We start from the raw sequence: 24,786 nt of genomic DNA on the forward strand, positions 1-24,786 counted from the left end.
ACTGCAGAATAAAGTTGACATTAATTGCTTGGTTGTTTCTGAAATAAAAACACTTTTGTTTTTAAGTGCAACATTTAACAGCGAATCTCCTTTTATTACAATTTTATATCTAACAAAACTTCTTGTGTTTGATTCATTTTAAATGTTCCTTGTTTAAATATGTTATTTAAAACATTTTAGTGTCAGCCAGAAATATACTCATTCAACAATTTTCAATGTTTAGCAAAAACAATGGGCCAAAATATAAAATTTTCATTGTGTAACTTGACTTTAGTCTAATTACATATTTATGGAATCTTGTTTAAATTAAATAATTTGAAGTAAACAGTTGTGACTAACAAAAATGACTGCCAAAGATAACTTTATTTCAGACACAATATCAAATGTTGTCATGCATTAAGGGTATATTTAGTGTTTAAGGTTGTTTATTTTACTGCACTGGGTTGAAGGTAATCTGTTGTGTAAATAATTACGACATAATAGTTGCCTAATGAACTTTAGTCAATTGATGGTTCTTTCAAACTATTTTAATGATTTGTTTGAGTGATCTTTGTGTCTGTTTGAAGGTATTGAATCATTACTCGACTGTATTGATAGCACACCCTCCAATGCTTGCGAATAAAATTAATTTTTATACATTTACTGTATACTATAGTTGGTTATTTCTTTAATTCTTGCTCAGTAAAATATTGGGGAAACTATAATACTGAAATCTTTGGTAACTTACCCTGCTGCTCCTACATATTGTCTGTTCCCATGTAGGAAATGATTAGAGTGCAAAAAACTTGGCATGCACACTGAAATTGAATGTACTGAGTGTGTGTGTGTGTGTGTGTGCATTCTTCCTTAGGTATCCTTGCTTCAAAAGCAAGCATATGCATATTGATATTATGTATACTTTTAAATACTGTCAAAATTTTGCAAACATGCAGTAATGCTTGTAGTTGTCTTTTTAAAGAAGTTCATGTGTGCATTTACCAATACTGTTAAATATTTCACACTATTTTGGATAATTATAAAAATAAATTTCATTTACAAAGTTAAATATTTATTTGACATTCTTCTCAAATTTGCTTTTCTTTTTTTTATCAGGAAAATTTCTATTCTTTTAAACTGTTCAACTTCTCTGTTGTCATCTCTGTAACTGGTGTTGTTTAAAATCTTAAAATGATGAAGAATTTCAGGAGTCAAATATTTATTTATTCTGTATACTGGGGAAATAGTTTGTTGTTTGACCGGTGTTCAACTAACTGTATTGAATTTAGAGGTTGGAAGAATGGGCCCTTGAGAAAATAAGGGAAATAGCTACAAATAAGAACTGCATTTGGGATCATTGACTCCATCTTATTTGTTACTTGTCATTTGAACTTCGACTTTCTTGTGGGATAGTTTATGTTATTTAGCCATAAGTTACAGTGTAATAGTTCAATTGTCATTCCATTCCTCTGGTATGGCAATGGGACCTAATTTCATGCTGAGTCTACTATAATATATATATATATATATATATGACTATTATTTAATAACTGAAACACTGTTTATAATTTGCAGATTTTCAAATGTCTCAACAACACACTGTTTAGTTAGTCATCTGTTTTTCCTTGCAAAGATATATTTGAGTTCAATGAATTAAATATTTATGTTTTCAGTTTGAGTAATTGATATTTCTTAATTTTAATGATATAAGTTACCTGCTGTCCATTTTATTATGTTATTCATTGGAATCTAATTATTGGCCTTGCTAGCTGATCATTTCAGTATTGAAAGTTTGTTTAGTAAGAGATGTTGATATTATCTGACATCATCACATGCAGCAGCAGCAGCAGCAGCAGGTGTTCTATTCTGGGAAACTAGGCTGCTGCTGTTTTACAACATGTACGCATTAACTATTTGTATTTCTAGAATATAGCACTTCACTTTTACCTCCAACTTGCTACAGAGAAATCCTTTACAACTCTCTGCCTCTACCATTCCTTCGAGATGTTAGTATCGTAGAAAGACTGTTATGACCTGAATCAATTGCTATGTAGAACAACAGCACAGCAAGGTCACACTGTCCTAATGACATTGATGCTGTAACCAATTACAGCTACAATCATCTACAATAGGAAAATAACAACATTATAATGGCACTTCTGTAAATAACTTTTCACAACTTGTATACACAGAATCATAGAATAATAAATATGAATGTACACGCGCGCACCCCCCACCCCCCACTGTACAAGTTCTGAATTGCTTCATCTAATGTTTTCATTCTCTTTTGCTTTCTAAGATTCATTCTCGAATTTTTACTATGAAACTGAAGAGTGTTGTATACATAACAACAGATGAGGTTAGAGGTTTGCTAAGGCTATCTGCAGCATCAATTCTAATAACTCTCACAGCCATTAGCCATTAATCTTACTCCATTCACCTTCAGCCATCATATCCAATTCATTAATGTTTTGTTTTGTTTTGACTAAATATTTTCACATTCCCCATGCAAAGTATCTTTTTCCAGTGTATCTGAAGACAGCTTTATTGAACTGGTGATGTAGGTTTATGTTAGATATTGTGCAGTCAGTTGGGAGACACTTGTTTTTATTAGAAATATTTACATATCTTCCTCATTATGTGTAAAGTTGATAACAATCTGTTGTTACCTAGAAATGAAATGGAAGATTTGAAGTTAAGAGCTACTATTGTTTGTAAAAGAAAACCCTGCATTGACAGGGTGAGTGTGAATCTAAAGGGTTGATGGGTTAGCGTCAGGGCATGACATGTATAGAAGATGGTCCCAAATTAGTGCAGGGTATGTAATGTATTATAAGAATACATACACATTAGTCAAGCAATGATGAGGTTTGATGTATGATAATATTAAGGAAGTAGTTCCATATAAACTGATTTATGAATGTTTGTGAAAAAAGAAAAAAGAAAGAGAAAAAAAGTTGCTTCTAATAATATTTTTCAAATGACCATTATTGCTCGACAGTAAATATTCCCTGACTGTACAACTAATAATATCTACTGAAAATATGACCTAATTGACAGTTATAATAAAACAGCAGGCTTTCAAACTAGATTTATCAGATATGTCAGTGATGAAGAGGACATGCCTGTAAATCTGCAGACACACAGACACAGATATACTCCCCCACCTCACACTTGTGTCTAAATAAACAATACTGTGTAGTAGTTCAATATGCTTGAGTAAGAATTGCCCTGGTGCAACGGGGCTGAGGGGTGGGGGGTGTCTAGAGGAGGGGGCTGTGTTGATGGCATTCACAGGTCCTCCCATGCTGCTGGGGGTGAATATGGGGGTTTATGTTCCACTGTAAATGGAGGTAGGGAGAGATAGATTCCAGAGGCCGGATTGAATAAAGTGGTTTGTGGAGAGTTTGTGAGGTGTGACACAATATGACGAGGATATATGGGTGGACATGGAATTCAACTAGCCAGCTCAGAGGAGCAGTGGCCATTGTAAAAGTAGTAGAGAGAGAGAGATGGGAGTCTATAGGGAAGAGCTTGTATTGGTGTGTTTTTTGTCAATCAGTCTGATGGTTTTGTTTTTGATGTTTGTAGAGCAGCAGCAGTACCGTTGTCCCAGATAAGGGAACATTATTCAAATGTAGATATTAGTGTAACAATGTGTATGTGTGGTAACAGCTTGGATGCTGATTAAGAATATTGTTTCATAATGTAAGTTTACACAAGTTTTAGCATAATACCTCTATTGTCATTTTATGGGATTTCCATACTTTAGTGGGTTAGATAATGCTGCAAATCCTATAGTTTCTTTTGTCTTTTCACCAGTTTCTGTCATTAGACTACAGCTATACTGAGGCGCCATCTGTAAGGGATTTTGTCACTTATATCGACTCCACTGCTTTGGTACTCTTTCGTCAATCTTATAAGATACAAAATGCAAAGTGAACATTAGTGTAAGTGGAGATAACTCAGTTGGACATAAATAATCTAAGGTATTTCTCATTGAAATTACCTGTCAATGCCAACTGGCTTGCTAAGGGTTGTCCATTAAATTTGATGACGGTCAGCCTCTCCTTCAAATTATAGATTGTCTTCTACAATTGTGGATTCTATGAAGACTATGCTTAATGGGTAACATCAGTGGAAGATGCAACTAATTGCATTTGAAGAATTGCAACTGTTACTGCCGATGATATACCTGCCATGTACTGTCACAAGTGAGGAAACTATGTAAGTGGCAGTATTATATTGTCACAGCTATTTGTGATACCTAAGTTGCCACAACAACGACAACAACATCCACTCTTAAGAGCCAGGGTCCACGTTGTGGTAGAAAATACTTGTGCAGTGAACCTTATAGTGGCATTGGGGTCTGGGGAGGTGCACACTTTCCATTATTGCTGTTCTTGCATTGAAAGGTATAGACCTACTAGCAAAACTGCTCCATCTTTAGGACGTTACTGGAAATCCAGTCTTATCAGAGATGGCTTTAGAGCTGACTGCCAGTTTTCTTTTTTTCTGACCCTGAGTGTATTCTTCAAAGGCTTTTGTTTTCTTAAGTTTACCCACAAGGTAGCAGTGTAGTACTGATCGATCATCCCACTATAGCTAAGGAACTACCTCTCTTCGAGATAGATGTAAGAATTCAAAGTCTATGATTTTTTTTTTACCAGAACTTGTTTGCCATCTTAGTTATTTCTATGTCCCTGTGCACTGTTGCTAGATGTTGTTAACCAAGTGAACCTAACATGCTAATGGAACCCCCTCTCCCAACACATTTATTGCACTCTGTATACAAGGTTGTATAGAAAAACTTGTTTCTTGAATGTAGAAGTTCTGCAATAGCCAGGAAAAACTGGATGTGTAATGTTAGTGGTGCATGGAGGATGGTGGCTAGGTGAGTGGAGTGAAAAAGCTGGATATATGAAAAATGAGACGTAGTGTGTAAGGGAGAAGACTGTGTTGGTTCAGGCATGTGATGTGTTTGAGAGATACTGTTATGTGTCTGAAGAAGTGCTGAGAGTTTGAAGTGCAGAAGAGGGTGAGCTAGGAAGACATAGGACAAAGTGGTGAATGCTGACCTCAGTAAGCTGAATTTCACAAAGACCCATTATGAATGGTGATATGTAGTTCTGGAGAAGACCAACCCACTGGCACAAGCATGGTAAAATGATTAATAAGTTGGTGGTGTTGATGGCGGTAGGGTTGTATATTAGATCTCTCACCATTTTATTCCTATTAAGTTTCCATCTACTGCCCTCTTTATTATCACTTATCCGTTTCACTGAATGGTATTTCATTTGATTCGACCTGTCTCTATTCGATATCCTGTCATCATACTGCCTCTTATGTGATACTTTATTGCCATTGACCATCTGTTGCTAGCTTTCACCCACTCACTCTTATTACCTCTAATTTTTGTTGCTATCCTCTCGCTGTTCATTGTTTTCCTATTCAATATGCAACTACCATCACTATCTCTCCTCCATTACTCCTCCCTTCCCTGCCATCCTCTCCTATTATTCTCCTTCCTCTCTTCCTATTTTACTCATGCTCTTCTTTCAGCCTCTTAGAATTCAGGTATGAGCGGTTATAAAACCCTTGATTTTTGGGGAATAAATCAGTGTTCGTTGGTTGTCACTTGATTCCCCGACACTCACTTTCTTGAGATATTGGTCATTGTCATGCCAAGTCTCTTATCTAATTCAACAAGGCTATTTTGAATTGTTGTTTAAAACTCTTGTAGCTCAGTTATGGAAGAATTAATTAATTTGAATTTCATGTCATAACCCTCTACGACAGTCTTCTTTTGACTAATAAAAATGTACTGTAAATATTAAATATACGTAAATAAGTTAATTTAGTAAATAATTTCTTTTTCTTCATTTTCTTCAACTTGTTGATGAAATTTATTTCTGCAACTATGAAACTGTTAGTGTAGTGGTGAAAAAGAGTGAGCTTTATTATCTTCAACATACATGCATGTTCAGCATCTTAGGGTGTATAATTCACCACAGTGTTTATGTAGTCTGAGCTAGGATTATATATGGTGATAAATACTTATAATTAAGTTATAAGTGATGGCTTTATCACCCTAGTTTCCTACTCAAGAAATATTTATATTTATCATCTCTTCCAAGTCAAAACCGTTATAAATTGGGGATCAACTGACGTGGATTCTGAATTCTACTCAGGAGAATGATCACCGTTATAAATTGGTGACCCCGACATGATAAATAGAGAAAATCATTTAATTATTATAGACAAATTTCCACTGTTATACATTACTACTCATCATTTCTTCTCAATATTCACGCCAGTTATAAACTAGGCGATCCATCCCATTATAATCCACTGTTATAATGACATTGTAAATGTTTTGAGTGGAAAATTGAGTATAAAAAGCATTAGATACAGTGTGTAGAAGAGAAGACTGTGCTGGTATTGATATATGATGCATATTGATGAAGACCTTGGATAAAGAAGTGGACATGTTCATGGAAGTTCCTCTCGCAGCATTCTCTTTATCTTTCCTAAATTTAACCAACTGAACTCCTTTCCTCTTTGCATTAACTATGGTATATTACTCAATCAATGTTGATGATGACAATGATGGCATCGTTGCCTGATCCACTGATTAATTATCTGTTCTGATGATAATCTGCTTCAACTCTGGTTTGAGGTTTTGAAGGATCATTAGATACATATGGTGTGTCAGTGCTTTCATTCAACCTGTTTGAACGAGCCTCCGTCTTTCCCTCCCAATTATATATGCACCTTTTTAACTAGAACAATGAAAGTTATATTCAAATAATCTCGTCCCCGAAAACAAAGCATGTTGGACATAGCTGGAATGTCTTTGGTTATAGATCAATTTCATGAGGGCTGGCCTCTGGGCTAAACAACAACCTGTGCAACCTCATTAAAAGTACACTCCACTGCCATCTCTTCTACTACGTAGCAGCATTGTTTTAATGAGAGAGGTGGTGGTGGAGGTGTCATGATAAATGTGAGTGTGAGAGAGAGAGAGGGGGGGAATGTAAAGGGGTATACGTGTGTGTGTGTGTGTGTGTGCTTGTGGTGTAAGTTGGTAGGTGTATGTGTGTGTGTGTGTGGGAGAAAGAGATTTGTAAGTTGGTACTTGTGCTGTGTGGTACAATTTGACAGCAAGCCCATGACATTTAGATCCTCCATATCGATTTGGGTCGTGTAGATCTAACCTGTTTTGTTACTGATGTTACATTTTTGAGCATAACACAACATTCCTGTGTGTGTAAAAACATCTCTTGAATGGGAGGTGGGATCATAGACAATGGGCAGCAGATAGAGCGTGTCGGGTGATTGGAGAGTATCTACCGTTGTATCATGTTCTTGGTTCAAAATCCTGCAGGGTTGGTGAAGCTCCTGGGATTTGGTAAAAAGGACAGATATCTCTCCTTTTCTTCAGAAATGTACTTTATTGATTGATTGATTGATTGAGAGAGAGAGAGAGAGATTAATCTTGAGTGATAGTTTAGTTTGTCGGGTAGAAAAAGGTATTGAAGCCATTCCTTTTGGAGTGATTTTGTTATTTCATTACACTTTATGTTGAGTGTACATTGTATGTAAAAGAGACTTTGTTTCATGTATGTAAATGTGGATATTTGTGCCAGTGGTGTACATGATTTAACTTTGACTTTATATGTATCTGTGTATATGTATACACACATTATCTCACTTTCATTATCAACTTATATATCCAAAATATAAGTTATATAACATTATTGTTTCACTGCTCACTTTTCCATGGTTACATATGTTAGATGGAGTTTATTGAGGCAGATTGTTTTTATGGCTGGATGCCCTTCCTGTCACCAACCATCACCCGTTTCCAAGTAAGGTAATCTTTCCTCATGGCCAGACATGTTTTTCACAGAAGGCTGGAAATGAATGAAATCTATTTACAACACTCCTACAATAAACACAAGCATGCACGTATAATATTTATATATATATATATGAATATATGTATGTCTATGTGTGTATTTATATACCTACATATACATGCATATATATATATACATATATGTATGTATATACATGTAGATATATATGTATATACAGACATACCTCGGCTTAAGTCATCATCATCATCGTTTAACGTCCTCTTTCCATGCTAGCATGGGTTGGACGATTTGACAGAGGACTGGTGAAACCAGATGGCTACACCAGGCTCCAATCTGATTTGGCAGAGTTTCTACAGCTGGATGCCCTTCCTAACGCCAACCACTCAGAGAGTGTAGTGGGTGCTTTTACGTGTCACCCGCACGAAGGCCAGTCAGGTGGTACTGACAATGGCCACGCTCAAAATGGTGTATTTTACGTGCCACCTGCACAGGGCCAGTTCGGTGGCACTGGCAACGATCTCGCTCGAATGTCATAATCTCGCTCGAATGTCATAATCTCGCTCAAATATATATATATATATATATATACACCATCATCATCATCATCGTTTAATGTCCGTTTTCCATGCTGGCATGGCTTGGATGGTTTGACTGGGCTCTGGGAAGCCAGGGGGCTGTACCAGGCCCCAATCTGATCTGGCCATGTTTTTACAGCTGGATGCCCTTCCTAATGCCAACCACTCCGAGAGTGTAGTGCGTGCTTATTACGTGCCACTGGCACAGAGGCCAGAGGAGCTGGCATTGACCAACCACGATTGGATGGAGCTTCTTACGTGCCGCTGGCATGGAAGCCAGTCAAGGCGGCACTGGCATTGGTAACGTTCGGATGGTGCTTTTTACATGCCACCGGCATGGGGGTCACAACTACAATTTCTATTTTATTGTAATTTGATTTTAATTTGATATTGATGTTGATGTATTTGACTCAATAGGTCTCCTCAAGCTGGTTATGTGACACTGGTGTAGGTTACAGCTGTGAATTCACTTTATTTGCCGGGTCTTCTCAGTCACAGCATTTCTCCAGAGGTCTCAGTCTCACAGGAGGTGCTGAGTAGATTAGAGCATGAATCAGGGAAGGTAGGATTGTACTGTAATGCAAAGAAAACAGAGCAGCAAGTATTCAACCACGAAATGCCTGTGTCAGTGAAAGTTAAAGACGGTAAGTTGCTGAAGGTAGTTGAAAATTTCAAATAGTTTGGTGTGTGGACACAAAGTACTGAAAAAGGCATCACAGCAAGAAAAGCTCTTGTCTGGAGTGTATGCCATAAATTGAGAAAGGTCTGGAGTTCCAAGTTAGGAAGGAAATTGAAAGTGAGGTTGTTTCTGGCAACAGTGGAGTCTGCTCTTCTATACGGGGCTGAAACATGGACGCTCACTGAAGCATCGAAGAAGCAGTTGGATGGTTGTTATATGAGGATGCTTAGAATGGCACTCAATGTATCCTGGAAGAGTCAAGCAACAAATGCCGACTCATTCCAGGGATTACCAAAAGTAACATTGAAGATACAGCATAGAAGGATGAGGTTAGCTGGACACTGCATCAGACACACCGATGAAATTGCTAACGAGCTGGTGCTCTAACAATCAAGAGAAGGAAGAGCCAGGAGAGGAAGGAGGAAGATAACCCGTATCGAGAACTTGCTGGAGGATACTGGTACGAAAGGGCTACAGGCGCTGAGGACCATTATGGAAGATCGAGATGAATGGGGGAAATGTGTGGAAACAGCCTTGGGGCATACTGAGGGACGACCTAGATGTGTGTGTGTGTGTGTGTGTTTGAATATACATATGTATGAATATATGTGTATATGTATATATATATATGTATGAATATATATATGTGTGTATAAATGTATGTATATATATGTGTATACATGTGTGTATATATGTATGTATATATATGTATATACATGTATGTATATCTATATATGTGTGTGTGTGTGTGTATATATATAATGTATATACACATATGTATGTGTATGTGTATACACACACACACATATATACACACACGCAGACACGCACACACATACCATATGCATCTTTCAGTGTCCAGCTACCAGATCCACCCTCAAGCTTTGTTTGGTTGGGGGCTGTAGTAAAAGACGACACTTGCCTGAGGTACCATGTTGTGGGACTGAACTTGAAACTATGTGTTTGGGAAATAAACATCTTAACCACACAGCCACACCTGATAATTTTGTCTTCAAAAGATACTATTCAGATGTGTGTGTGTGTTCTAATACTTTTGTGTTTACATAAACTTCTTGTATATATCTTTTGTATTTATAATTATATCTATAAATAAAGCATAAATATATTTGAAATAACATATTTACTCCAGGATAATGCAATCTCAAATATAATGTGGTACCCATCCCCAATTTTTGAATCTAAAAATCAGTCTTACATTTTGTCTTACCTATTTTTTTTTACCCTTTACTGTTATGTGACCCCTCTATCAACTTTGACCCTGATTTCTCATACTATGCATGTGTAAATGCTCCTAGTTTGTAATTGTGTATATTGACTATGAAATTTGTGTCTACTGAATATGAAATATGAGTGCACATATGTACATTGAATCTTTAAGCAGATGTATAATTATATATATTGAATTTGAAATGTGTATATAATTATAAATATGTGTGTATTGGCTATATATATGTATATATATATATGTCTACATATATTTATATATATGTCTGTATTTGTGTATACTGAATACAGAAATATGAAATGGCAAGTGTCTAAAGTGATAATCAATAGAAAAATCCTTTCTTGTAGATTGACATGAAACCAGCATAAAAATCTTCATAGTTTTTCTTAGTTTTTCTGATGAAATCATTGTTTTATTTTATCTTTTGTCACCTTTTTTTACAGCTCTTTACATTCTTATATATTTTGTGGATTAGTTGAATATAAACACGACGCTACTACTACTTGTTTTGTCACTTGATATTCATGTTACATTTTATAGCCAGCTGAAATCTTGATATATTCAATATTTTCTTTTTTTCAATTGTCATTTACCTGAGTTTATTTGAGTCACATACGTGCACGCACACACGCACACACACACTCACACACACACACACGCCTTACACTACATTGGTTTGCTTACACCTATTTCTGTGCACTATTATATAGAGGTCACCATAACCTCACATACAAATATGTCTTCTCCTCACTGATACACCACACACTGTTTTTATTTGCAACTGTTCCGTGTTTATGTGAGTCACGGTTTTGATCTTTATTAACATATAACTGACATTATTAGTTCAGCTTTATCACATAATTGTTATTCTGCTATTTATTATCAATTAGTGATACTTATATCAAGTAATAAACACTGGTCTCTTAAGTGATGTTTAACTTTGAATTGTCTCAAATCTAATCCTTCTTTCATCTCTCTGAAACTTTTTCAGTATTGTTTACTTTAAACCAATTACAGTTCCATAGGTAGTTTCATATCCATTTTCTATAAATTAATTTAAATTTAATAAGCCTACCTAATTGGAAATGAATTACACTCTGTTACTTGGTCGTGTTTTCTCTACAAATTTTCAATGAAATATTTACTTCTGGAAATGATTTGTCTGTAAAAACTAACAAATCATTGTCCTACAGTGTATTACAAAACTTCTGTCTTTTATAATAGACTGCTATTATTACTTTAAAATGACTCCACTTTGTTTTTATTTCTTTTCAAGAATATACACCAGAGTGAACATTGAAGGAAGAAATGTTGTGAACAATTTATAATCTTCAGGAAGCAGTAAGTATTCATAACATAAACACTTGCATGTGCTACAGATAATTTCTTTATAAATATTTCTTTTAAGTAGATAAAACACATTTAACACTATTTTATTCAATGTTTTATTAATTTTCTCATCTCAGGGAAAAAACTGTTTTGGATTGTTTCACTGTTTAATTAAATCTATTATTTAGGCTTAATTGCACTATTCATGACTTGATGGTGCTAATGAGGCTTCTGATGTCTAGCTATTTATTAAATATTTTGTTTTCTTTACATTGAAGGCAAATGTGTGATGGAAATACAACAAAATAGGCAGAAAAAAACCATTGTTGAGTCAAAGGGAAATCCCAGCTACTATTCAGGCTTCAAAGTGGAATGGTGTTAATCCATAAACATTATTAGAATTATAATGGATTTAGATAAGAAAATAAATTTAATATTTCCTACTGGAAAACTCCATTAGAAGGTTGATATTTGAAATGAAATGAAGCTAGTATAGAAAAATAGGATAGAAAGATTATTTAAAACCAAAGGAAGTAACTGAACCAAGGATGAAGATCATAGGCAATTTTAGGAAATGATGAAGAATGATAAGCTTTATGAAGAATATGTCACTGGTAAATTGCTAAATATTGGTGTCAGTTTTCAATGTTTTCTCCTAAAATATTTGGTCACTAAAACGTGATATAATTAGAAGAGCAAACCTATGATGGAGAGTGTTCCAACCATGGCCATCCCATTGTTTCAAGGCACAGTGTACATAGAACTACATTTTCTAAGATGGTGTGATTTGAGAGAGATTTGGTTACTATTTCTCTTAGGCCAAACAACTTTGTTGAAGGTGTAATATTTAGATGTATTCCACTGGCTTTGTCAAGATGTTCCCTTGATTTAAAACTGGTTGCTAAAATGGTCATGAAGATGTATAGAGTATGTAGCAGACCCTTGAAAGTAGGTACAGCATGACAAGAATAAGAAATTAGAAACATTGGGGATACCAAAAATTGTCTCCTGTTATTTTCTGAAGTGGTTTTACAATTGATGAAAATGTTTGTTTGTTTCTTTTTTTAACTTACAAAGTTTGCATGGAATAAGATTAAATTTCTAAAACCTGCACAAAGACCAAGCTAGTATGTGAAGTAAGGAAATGTTATAGGAATAGATCTGATACAATGGAATGAGTTAACTGAAGTAAATCTGATGTTAAGGTTAGTTTGCTGGATGCCCTTCCAAATGCCACCCCCTTTGCAGTGTGAACTGGATGCTTTTAATGTGGCACCAACCCTGGCAGGGTCACCAAGTAACTTGCAAGACAAGAAATTATGAGAGGAGCAGGGGCATTTGAGGAGGGGAACTTGTGTTAGCGGATCAAAGGTTAGAGGGTGACTAAGAGACAGAGAGGCAGAAACAGGTGCCTTGCTATAAAGGAGGGGGTCATTGGAGGAGGTGATCCAGTATCAGACAATGAACGGTTAGAGTGTGACAGAGAAATAGGGAGGCAGAAATAGGTGTCTTGCTACAGAGCAGGTACATGGTTACCCAGTGAGAGAGAGAGAGCAACCAAAAATGAGGGCAGAAATAGGTGTGCTGCTGTAGAGGAGATATGTGGCTACCCAGCCGGGGGTGGGGTGGGGGAGCAAGGTAAAGAGAGAGAGAGAGAGAGTAGGAAACAGCAAAAAGTGTAAGAGAGAGCAAGGGAGCATATTCACAAGTAACAAGGATCAGAGCATAGATGTGATGGTAGAGTAAAGAAAAGAGAAGTATGAAGGTCGTAATATATGCAGCCAGGTGTTGCCAAAAAGGTACAAGTAGGAAGTGGGGATTGCAAGAAAGGGGATTGGAAGACAGTCAAAGTTTATGAAGAAGAAATGTGAGGAAGAGAAAGTTGCTGTTTAGAAGAGATGTAGCTTGGTTTCTTGGGGTAGGGGGTGTGAAAAGTTTGATGTTACATGTTGGTGGGATACAACTCTTCTAGCCCTCAGTTTTACTTACATGGATGGGTCTTGTCTAGAACCTTATATTGCCAGACAGCTCAGTCTATTGTCATTTCCTCCATGATCCTCAACATCCTAAGATCAGTCCTCACCACTTCATCCCATGTCTTTCTGGGTCTCCCTCTTCCACAGGTGCCATTCGCTTTCAGTGACAGACACTTCTTTGTACACCTGTCTTCACACATACACATCACATATCCAAACAAATGCATTCTCCTCTCCTGCATGCTATATTTAATCCCTCTTATGCCTAATATATATATGTATGTATATATATATGTATGTATATATATATGTATATATTTACACACAGACACACACACACACACAAATATATTTACATGAAGCATAAAAATACAGAATACTAAGAAGAGAATACATAATTTAACTCATTTCTTATATTCAGTACTAAGATATTAGACAACTCAATTATCTTACATCAAGACTCCTACCCCTACCCTGTCACCTCTACTGAATCAACTCTTGTTGCATGTTTTCCATTCTGTCTGACACCTTAGATCAACTTTCTGGTACTTGGGTTAATTATTATTATTTGTTGGGTTAACCCCGTGACAATGTTTTTTTCTATTAAGCAACTAGGTTGCATCAATGGTAATCATCTTGGCTGAGATCAGCAATTAGCGCACAACAATGGTTTGGCATATATTTACATCGACCACTTTAACCAGTTTACGGCAGTGATTCTTTTGGTTGCCTGCATGCGGCAACAGTAATCGTGTCGATTGAGGTCAGCACTCAGTGTGAGATAATGTTTGGCGTATATTTACATCAAGTGCTTTAGTGCAAGTACTGTTCATTTACCTAAACTATATCCCTGTGCAGGACGCTCATGCGGTATCATTCTTGAATAAGATCACTTGACAGCACAAGTCAGATCAACTTCATCCATGTATTCAAAAATTCACGTGAATTCAAAAATTGACTTCAGTATGGTTGAGTTCAAAACAGGGTGCCACACACAGTGGCAAATCACATTGTGAACAGTGGTATCTAGTTTCCTTATGTTTCCCTTTTCCTTTGCATACTGTGCATCTCTTTGAAGCATTAGTCTTCTTGGCACTGTGCGGAAACAGTTGTGGGAAATGTCCACATCCCTTCACCATGCGGTGAGGAGAGAATCTGGTGTGGGGATGTCCACATATTCTGTACTTTGGCAGGTCTGATGCTTCTGTCATTTCATGGGACAATAGATTCCCGAATGTCAATCCTTCCCCCACACTGCCAACCATCTGCCAAATCAAACGTGAGTTCATGACACACATGTCAACTATATACAAGAAAATTTTTTTGTACCATTTCACAAATTTTCTCACCGATTTCTGTGTTGTCACCAGCTGATTTGAGCGATTGACTCTTGCCCGTCCCTTCATTGTATGAAACAATTACACTAGGTGTCATTATGGCATTACCAACGACATCTTGTTTCCTAGTGTCCACCATGCTTGCAGAATGCATTGTAGATAACATGCAGACGTTTTTCTTATCACACCATACTAGAGCAAGAATGCCACTACCGGTGTATCGGTACGCTGTTTCCCCCTTTCGAAATTTTATCTTGTGAAAAGATTGGTCAGCATGTTTTTCCTGGAAAAACCAGCTGTCCATATAAATATTGTAGACTTTGTCCCCAAAGCGGGCACATTAGGTTGGGTTGTATTGTTTGAATCAGAGCCTTCTCTTGAATTTTCACAAACTCTTGTTCATACAAATGTCCTGTGTGGGGACATACACCGTTCTGAAATTTTCAGTCACTTCGTCAATGATGGGATGTATTTTGTGCAGCCTGTCATCCTGGTTCTCATCTGAGTTGAAATGTAGACTTCGAAGAAGCACCAAAAACCAATCATGTGGCATCATTTCCAAAAAGGAAGGTATTGACATGGCTAGATCCCAATTCCAATATGATGCCGGGGTCGGTTTCTTCACGATGCCCATCAGCACCAGCAGAGCAAGCAGAACGTTTTGTCCCCTTTGGTTGGAAACCAATCACTGCAGTGACTGGGTTTGATATACTGGGAATAGTTTTCAGCATAGTAATTCGTTTCGTCTGCTACATATTGGAATATTTCATCCTTCAAAAACTCAAGGAAGATTTCCAATGGCAAACTTCCATATTCAGGGTTTGCCTTTCTGCCAGGTGTACCATAAACTCATGCTGTGACACAAAATTGTTTCTTGCTCGCCACATGACATTATGTTGTCCAGGGCCATTCACTACTGCCTGCCTGTACTTCTGATTCCCTGGAATATCATCATCGCTATCGGAATCATCTGATTCTGAACTAGGAAAAGTACTCACTCTCTGAGTCATCATCGAAATTGGAAGAAACAACTGGTGAAGTGGTGGAGCTTGGTGTAGCTTGACATGATGACTGTAAGTTTGACACGGAGCTGGAGCGGTAGGACGTGACGACCATAAATTCAACAAAACAAGATGAAGTGGTGATGAAGTTAAGAGGGCCAGAGTGGCAGGACCAGCCTATTGGGTTGTAAATATTTACATGAAACATCTAATCAACCTATCAGTTGTCTAACTCAGGCAACAGGTTCTAAGTCAGGTGGCGTATAATTATGTCGATTGATTTTAAAGCATGTACATTGCATGCATAGATTAATAGCCAACTGTTTTAAAAGGGTTAACCTAATAATTAGGGTATCAATACAGCCCAGACAATGGATACTCAAAAACAAGGAATCACTATTTAGTCTCAGCATAAAATTAAGTTTATGAGGATTTTTTTGCATCATAGATTGAGCTTTGAACTCAATAGTTTCATAATTATTTAACGAATCAGCAACATTCACTTAAATCCCTTTCCAAAGATGTAGATGGCCATTTATTGAAATGTTGAGAAATATGTATTAAGTGTAATATATTTACACAATAATTACATGGTCGACAGCCTGAGAATGCTTATAGAGACTTCCAGTACAGTGTCCATTATATCACCACCACCACCACTATCATCACCACCACCGCCACCATCATCACTACTATCATCATCATTATTTAACATCTCTTCTACATGCTGGCATGGATTGGATGATTTGACAATGCGCAACATGCTCTGCTGTCTGCTTTGGCATCTCTGGATGCATGCCTATCCTAACACCAACGGCACCAAGACCAATAAGGTTAACTTGCAACTTGCAAGATGAAGAGCTTAAAGGTGGCCCTTTAATGGAAGACTAGGTGAGAGAGGGAGGGAGAGAGGAGAGAGAGAGAGAGAGAGAGTGATGATTTTAGGTAAAGTATGATGAGAGGAACAGACTTATAATTGTGGAAGTGGAGAGAGAGTAGGAGGGTGGTCACTATTGAGGGAAGGAGTATGGGAGGAACAAGGCAAAAGAAAGGGATTAGTGTGATTGGTTAATGACCCCAGGACTTATTCTTTTGTAAGCCTAGTACTTATTCTATTGGTCTCTTTTGCCGAACTGCTAAGTTACGGGGACGTAAACACACCAGCATCGGTTGTCAAGTGATGTTGAGGGGGACAAACACAGACACACAAACATATTACACACACACACACACACACACACACACACACACACACACACACACACACACACACATATATATATATATATACGACGGGCTTCTTTCAGTTTCCGTCTACCAAATCCACTCACAAGGCTTTGGTCGGCCCAAGGCTATAGTAGAAGACACTTACCCAAGGTGCCACGCAGTGGGACTGAACCCAGAACCATGTGGTTCGTAAGCAAGCTACTTACCACACAGTCACTCCTTTAAGGGAGTAGGCCTATATTGCTAGCAGATATAATAGCTCTCTGAACTTTTCCAACCAGTTGTTACCTTAGCTACTATGCTTTCAGAAAATCCACCTCCACTGTTAATTATATCAGCTCGGTAAAAGAAGCTACCCACTACTTTTGCTGAGCCAGCTGGGCATTTAAGAGAATCTATTTCTGGTGTACTCTTAGTGCTTATCACCCTATCACATCTGCCACATACAAAGCCTACTTTCTCTGATAAATTGCATCAGTGTTCTGTTTTGGTCTTCTAGTAATAATTGGTTATATAATGACAAAGTGAAATTATTGTTTATTATATCCAGTATAATTTATTCATTTGTTGAGAAATCTATTTCCTTAAACTGCCATGCTCTCTCTTAATTACATTTACTGACAGTGAACCCTCTCACATTTTCTTCTTTCTGGCACTCTTGCCTACTACACTTCTGTTACAGATTTGTGGTCATTGTCAGTTAAGTGATTTTGGTAGAAACACATTACACCACCATTAATGGTACCATCCAGAAGCAGAAGAAATAGTTACACTGCATCTCTTCTTAAAGTGTCCTAAAGCTGAAGACAAAGCTTGACCCTTTCTAGTCGCCTCTGCCATATTGTTAAAACTTAAAGATCAGCCAACAAGTTGTTTATAATCTACAACAGCCAATTACATCATCCAGTGAACATTTATTTCATTATCTGGCTGTCTTTAACAACTTATTGCTTATATTGTTTTACTCTAGTCACACATCATGTAATATTTTTTCTTGTTATTTATAGACTTATTAAGGGTTGTAAGTTAGTACAATGGTTAGAGTGGCAGATGAAATACCTTTGTTGCATCTCATTGAAATCACTTTAATACACTGACTTCAAATCTTGCTATAGTTGACTTTTCATTGTTCCAAGGGAGATAAAGTATGTCCTGGAATTGATATCATTGACTTCTCTCTTCCCTGTTTGTGGCCTTGTGCTAAATTAGAACTCATACACTTGTGATGGCAATGTGTTGTTGTTGTTCTTATAGCTGCTTTATAAATTTACTGCTATCAAACAGTAAGGTGAAACATTTTCCAGTTGCAATAGGTGTGCAATTATCATTTGCAATAGGTGTGCAATTATCAAGCTTTGAGCAAAATCAGGACTTGTGCTGTTCTTGGTTCTGTTTGCCTCAAATATTGTTGTAAATAGTAAAATAATGTCTTGGTATTAACTGTTATTCATCAAACATTTCACAACATTGGCTTAATCACACCTGCCACCCTTTGCTATATTTGTTGATTATTCTGACTAGTTAATGACTCCAAGTTACCAAATGTTTATAATCCAAGAATGATGGGCTGAATTCACTATTGTCTCTCAGGTGTTTTGAATCTACTTCTACTCAACTATAGTTGAATAAAAGTAGATTTTCTTGTTGGGTCCTCTACTTATAAAAAGATTAGGTGTGAAGTTGAGAATGTGAGAATGTGTGTCTGTCTGTGTGTCTGTGTGAATCCTTAAAACTTGAGAACTACACAACAACCAATTTCATTCAAATTTTACACATGCCTTACTTTTAGGGTCCATGTAGTGTCATAAACCAAAAAAATTTTTCACTTCTTGCCTAGTGCAAGCCTAGTGTGATATCACATCTCCTCCACTATTTCAGTATTACGTGTCAAAAGTGAAACAATAACATCTCTCTATTGTAATGTCAGATATTTTCACTTTAATACCGAAACTATTATCTCATATATACAGGCATACATACATATATACATACTTATATATAATATATATATGTTATGTACGTGTGTGTGTATATATATATATATATATATATATATATATATATGTATACATCTGCACAAATGTATATATATAGATGTATATATATATATATATACATGTATATATAGATATAGATGTATATGTATACATATATATGTGTAGATGTATATATATAGATGTACATGTAATATATACACATGTATACATGCATACATATATATATATATATATTCATACACACACACACACACACACACACACACACACATACATAGGTGCAGGTGTAGCTGTGTGGTAAGAAACTTGGTTCCAAAACACATGGTCCTAGGTTCAGTCCCACTGTGTGGTGACTTGGCATGTGTCTTCTGCTATAGCCTCAGACCAACCAAAGCCTTGTGAGTGGATTTTGTAGACAGAAACTGAAAGAAATCAATTGTATATATATGTATGTATATACGTAAGTGTATGTGTGTATCTTTGTCTCTCTGTTTCTCCCACATCACTGCTTCACAACTGTTCGTTTATTTACATCCCCATAACTTACTCGTTTGACAAGAAGAAACTGATAGAATGAGTACCAGGCTTATCAAAATAAAAAAAGAAGCTATTGGCAGTGTCTCATATTTTTTTTGCCCACTCAGTTGTATCTATCAATCTATCTTGTGTGTGTATATATGTATATATAATACACACACACACACATGCATGTATGTATATGTGTATATTCATATCTATTATATAAAAGTGAATGTCTTTATGTGTGTCACTTATACATTCGAAAACTTCTGCACCAATCCTCATGAAATTTGTAACACAAAATCCAAACCTAGGGAGAAGGGTAATGCTGTGTGTTTCATACAATTTCATGGACCAAAATTACTGAATGGATCCTTATGATATTTGGAACTTAGATTCAATGCATAAGGGCGGGTATAATGCAGTATGTTTGGTTTGAATTTGAGATAGCTTAAAGGGAGCAGAACCCCCATGAAAATTCATAAATTTTTGACGTTGAAATTTCAACCATGGGTAATTGACACACATCAAGATGTATTCCCGAACTTTCCAATTCTCATAAGGATTCTAAGATCCCCTAATGGGGGCCTTAACTCCCAAATTTTAGTAATTTTTTATGATCCAAAACTAGGTCAAAAGTACTGAATGGATCTTTATGAAATTTGGTAATTATATTCTATGTATAAAGGCCATAACCCCCATGAAAATTCATATATTTTTGCTGTTGATGAAATTTTAACCATAGATATTAGACACAAATGAAGTAATATTTCTAAAATGTCATCTTCTTAGAAGTTACAAAGACCTCTTCATGGGGACATCCACGATTTAGTCAGTTTATCTAAGCAAAGACAAATACAGTTGTACCCTTGGAAGCTGTAGGGTCACCCGAGCACAAAAGATGTGCGTTACTTGTAATTCCTTTCCTCTCACACAATATTTTGGCAAAATGTTCAATTAGCAATGCTGATTAGTTCCTAGAGGTCAAGGTTTAGGTAGCCAATACAATAACCGACAATATTATTCTCAGGAAAAATTTGTAACATTATATGTTGTGAAAATATGTATTTTGTATGTAATGACAATGTCAGCAAACATGAAAATATAACGGGTACACTTGATACATTTAGTTATCTAACATATAAAATGATTGAAAACTGTCAAAGTCTTTGACTGTAAACTGTATGCGCAAATGAATTACGAAAAAATTTCAAAGGTTAAGCTTACTTACTTTTTCTAATGAATCTATTTGTTAACCTTGTTGAGAAAGTAAGTGATCACTTCATCTACCAAGTCTGAAAGATTTTGAAAGAACAATAAAAAAAACAAAAAAGAACATGTAGAGATTTTAGAGAAGTTACATCCCACTTAATATAGGTAATCTGTATTTTATGATTCTAATGTGATCAAATCTTTTAATTTGCTCTACACTGCGTTGAAATCGTAGATTTGGAAAGGTGTATGCTAAGCATTTAGTATGATAACCAAACAGTTTTTTTTTGTTTTGAAATTCAACATAACTACTGATCTAAAGTGTTTATATTAAGAATTTATAAGAGCTAGTATCATTAAAGAACAGTTTGTAATTACTATTGCATCATAAAAATATCATATTTACCCTAAAATAAAATAAGCTGTCTTCTTGCGAAAATGTTCTTCAATTCTTTATGCCATCAGGGGTTAACGAGTGTATTGATGTATTTGAAAATAATTTAATTAGTGCCATTCATTATTTCGAGTTGTTTGGTTTGGAATAACATTTCAGTTTGGGATATTTTCTACTATATAAATACAAAATATGAATCCAATAGTAAATGTTTAGTTAGTATGTTGTGAGTATCTCCTCCATATTGTCATGTTCAGTAGAACTCTGGGATCGCAAAACATAATGTTCCGATTATTTTTTTTTAACTACAATTTCATGTTGGACACAATTTTCAAATACAAGCTGAGGGAATTTTTAATCCAGTTTCAGTTTTTATATATTTTGAATATGGATTTAGTTAAAAAACATGAACTTGAAAATTATCTCACCCCACTTCTCATACACACAGCACGTACATGCACACACGAGCACACACACACACACACACACACACACACACCTTTTATTAGCTCAATAGCCTATGAAAATTTACATAATGATATTATTTTAGATTTTGGATAAATATAATTTTATGGTTAGTAAAGGAAATGGGCTGAAAGTAGAGATCCTGCTATTGCACTTTTCAATCTTTCAATAAGATTTCTTTCCTTTCTTCCTTTGAACAATTCCAAATATCTTAGTTGACCAATTCCTGATAGAAGTTTGTTCTTTGCTGCATTTTTAGTTTCTGTTGTTTATGTCAGTTCACATCACATACTGATCATTGTGCTGACGTTGTTATCTCTATTTCATCCATAGTAATTGATATGGGTTCAGTGAAACACAATTATTAGTATGGTACTGAACAAAGAAACAGTGTAGTAGCTGATGCTTGAATTGAAATATCTCTTCACTCACTCAAATTTCCAAGATTTATAAAAAGTTTTGTATTTTAATCAAATAGAGGAATCTCCTAAGTTGACTTTTCCTTCAATTAAAATTGTTACACACACATGTGCACGTGTGCATGCACGCGCACACACTATAACTATGGTTTTATAAAATAATGTTTATCGCTTCAGTAAATATTAATATGAAGCTCCAAGTCTTTTAAAGAATATCATGATTATCTGTTGATAATTTTGTTCATAAAATTATCTTGATATAATTAATAAGTTGGAAACATTTAAGTTGAGAAAAGAGCAAGAGGACTTACAACACACATATGTGTAAATATATACATATATATATATATATAAAGTGTGTGTGTGTGTATGTTTATATATATATATATATATATATATATATATATATTGGTTTTGCAATTTCTTTATATTCATGAACTTTCCCACAACCCAATTTTCAACTGGTTGGTCTGTGCCTATGTTAATTGAATTTATCTGGTGAAAAAACAAACAAAACAAACAAACAACCAAAACAAAACTAGAAACAAATGAACAAAATATAAAGAATAAAAAAGTCAGTTGTTTAACCAATTAAGATTAATGTTGTCACTGTTCTCTGTTGGAAAAAGTAGAAATAATTGTTGAATCCCTTATTTTCTTATGTTGATATCATTTCTAGACCTGTTCCATGGAATAGAAATACCAGACACTGGCATATTACTTTCTTCGTTTTCATTAATGTCTGATTACTTCTAACTACCATCTTGTGCATCTATACTTACACTTGCAGTTCTGCTATGTGCACCTGCGCATGCGGCTGCACAAGTACAGTTGTTTGCAGCTTTCAGAAGAGGAGGGAAAAAAATAAAATATGTGTGACCGATTTAAAAAAAAACATTTCTGTACCTGCCACTTGGTATATTTGCTATGTTTGAAATAAATAATATTGTCAGAGTGATTGTGAAGCTAAAGACTTTCCCTTTTCTACAGCTGTGAAATCAACAATGACTTTGAACAGTTCTCCTTATTATCTTCTTATACAAGACATAGCAATCAAGAAGTTATGACATGTTCCTGATGTCTGAGAAATAGACTGGTCTAGATTAAGGGAGGTAATCTGAATGCACATATGCAGGTTGTGTGCAACTTCTACGGTTGACTTTATTTACCATTTAGTGCAGCATACAACTGGATAGTTGACACTGTTAGTAGTCTGATAGTTCGTTCTAATGGTGTGGTGCAGTTTTTTTTTTTTCCTGAAATCAATTGAAGATTATTGTATGAATGAATGCATTTCTGAATAGACTTTCTGATTTTATAACTTGAGGCAATCAAAACATAAAAACTTGTTGATTCAGTCCAACTAAATGGAGAAAAACTTTACAGGATTAAATAATGATTTGTGACTATTAGTCTCTCATAGATTCTCTTAATTAGTGTGGTTGGACATGATATTTACGAATGAGAATGGTGTTAGAACATGTACAAATGGGTGTTAGCTATGTTTTTATTTACTTGACTTCAAATAAGTTAGAGAGATTGTAATGAAACAGGTCTGAAAGATAAATAGAGGAGGATACTTATAGTTAGTGAAACTTTTCCAATAAAAGGATTTCATGAGACACTAATAATATTATATCATTAAATTCATACACTCCAAAAGTTTCTAAATCTGCAAAACCTACTGGCAATACATGATTATGTAGCTCAGTGAGTTATGTAATAACCCGTATTTCTGATTTATAAAGTCCCCTAGTGATTGATCTGTCCTGAATCTTGTTTTAAAATTTTAATATCCATGTCTTATAGGTGCAGATGCGGCTGTGTGGTTAAGAAGCTTGTTTCCCAACCATATAGTTTCAGGTTCAGTCCCACTACATGGCACTCTGGGCAAGTGTCTTCTACTATAACTTTGGGCCCATCAAGACCATGTAAGTGGACTTGGTAGATGGAAACTGAAAAAAGCCTGCAATGTGTGTTTGTGTGTATATATATACCTATATCTATATCTATATATATATATATATATATATATATATATATATATACTTTTGTCTTGATATCATGTGATGGTTGTAATCATGCATCAGTGTCATACAAGTGATGTTGTTTGTTTCCACTCTTCCATGCAAAACATATCTGGCTTTTTGGAAATATTACCTTGCTTGAAAACAGGTGAGGGCATCTTGCAATAGAAAATGTTTCAGTAAATTCCTTCTGACACATGTAACCATGGAAAATTGGATATTATTAATTAGTTTATCTGATAGCAAATGATTGTTATTTATAATATACAAGTTTAATGTTTATTGGAAGAGAATTTCACTTGGCACACTAAAACATTTCTTAACAAAACCGTGTTCACTATACACATCTGTATTTTCCAGTAATTATGACAGTTATATTCAGTCATTTCAAAACGATCACACTGCCTCTTGAAGTTGTAGTTCATATCAATAAATGCGTTAATATCTTGGTAGTTGAGTGAGAACTGTTTCATAAAAATAACTGGAGAAAATACTGAATAGAGTAAATGATGGTATGTAAGGCA

General features: G+C 35.5%; 1 protein-coding gene and 1 long non-coding RNA gene across 3 annotated transcripts in view; one reads left to right on the top strand and one right to left on the bottom strand.

Moving 5' to 3' along the window:
• The window catches only part of LOC106879341 (serine-rich adhesin for platelets), a 209,046-nt gene that overhangs the window by 32,851 nt on the left and 151,409 nt on the right, over positions 1 to 24,786 (top strand). Inside the window, exon 2 of the mRNA XM_052972615.1 lies at positions 11,636 to 11,700. The gene's annotated coding sequence lies outside the window, so the exon portion shown is untranslated. The remainder of the gene's footprint in view (positions 1 to 11,635; positions 11,701 to 24,786) is intronic.
• On the bottom strand, positions 1,554 to 24,148 carry LOC128249354 (uncharacterized). Of its 2 annotated transcripts, none has more exons than XR_008265442.1 (3): positions 21,364 to 24,148; positions 20,977 to 21,040; positions 1,554 to 2,645 (listed from the first exon to the last, which is right to left on the bottom strand). It is a non-coding gene; the product is annotated as an uncharacterized LOC128249354 (long non-coding RNA). The 2 variants fall into 2 exon arrangements; XR_008265443.1 differs by lacking the exon at positions 1,554 to 2,645 and adding an exon at positions 19,500 to 19,648.

This window comes from Octopus bimaculoides, chromosome 14, assembly GCF_001194135.2.
Source record: "Octopus bimaculoides isolate UCB-OBI-ISO-001 chromosome 14, ASM119413v2, whole genome shotgun sequence".
Taxonomy (NCBI): Eukaryota; Metazoa; Mollusca; class Cephalopoda; order Octopoda; family Octopodidae; genus Octopus; species Octopus bimaculoides.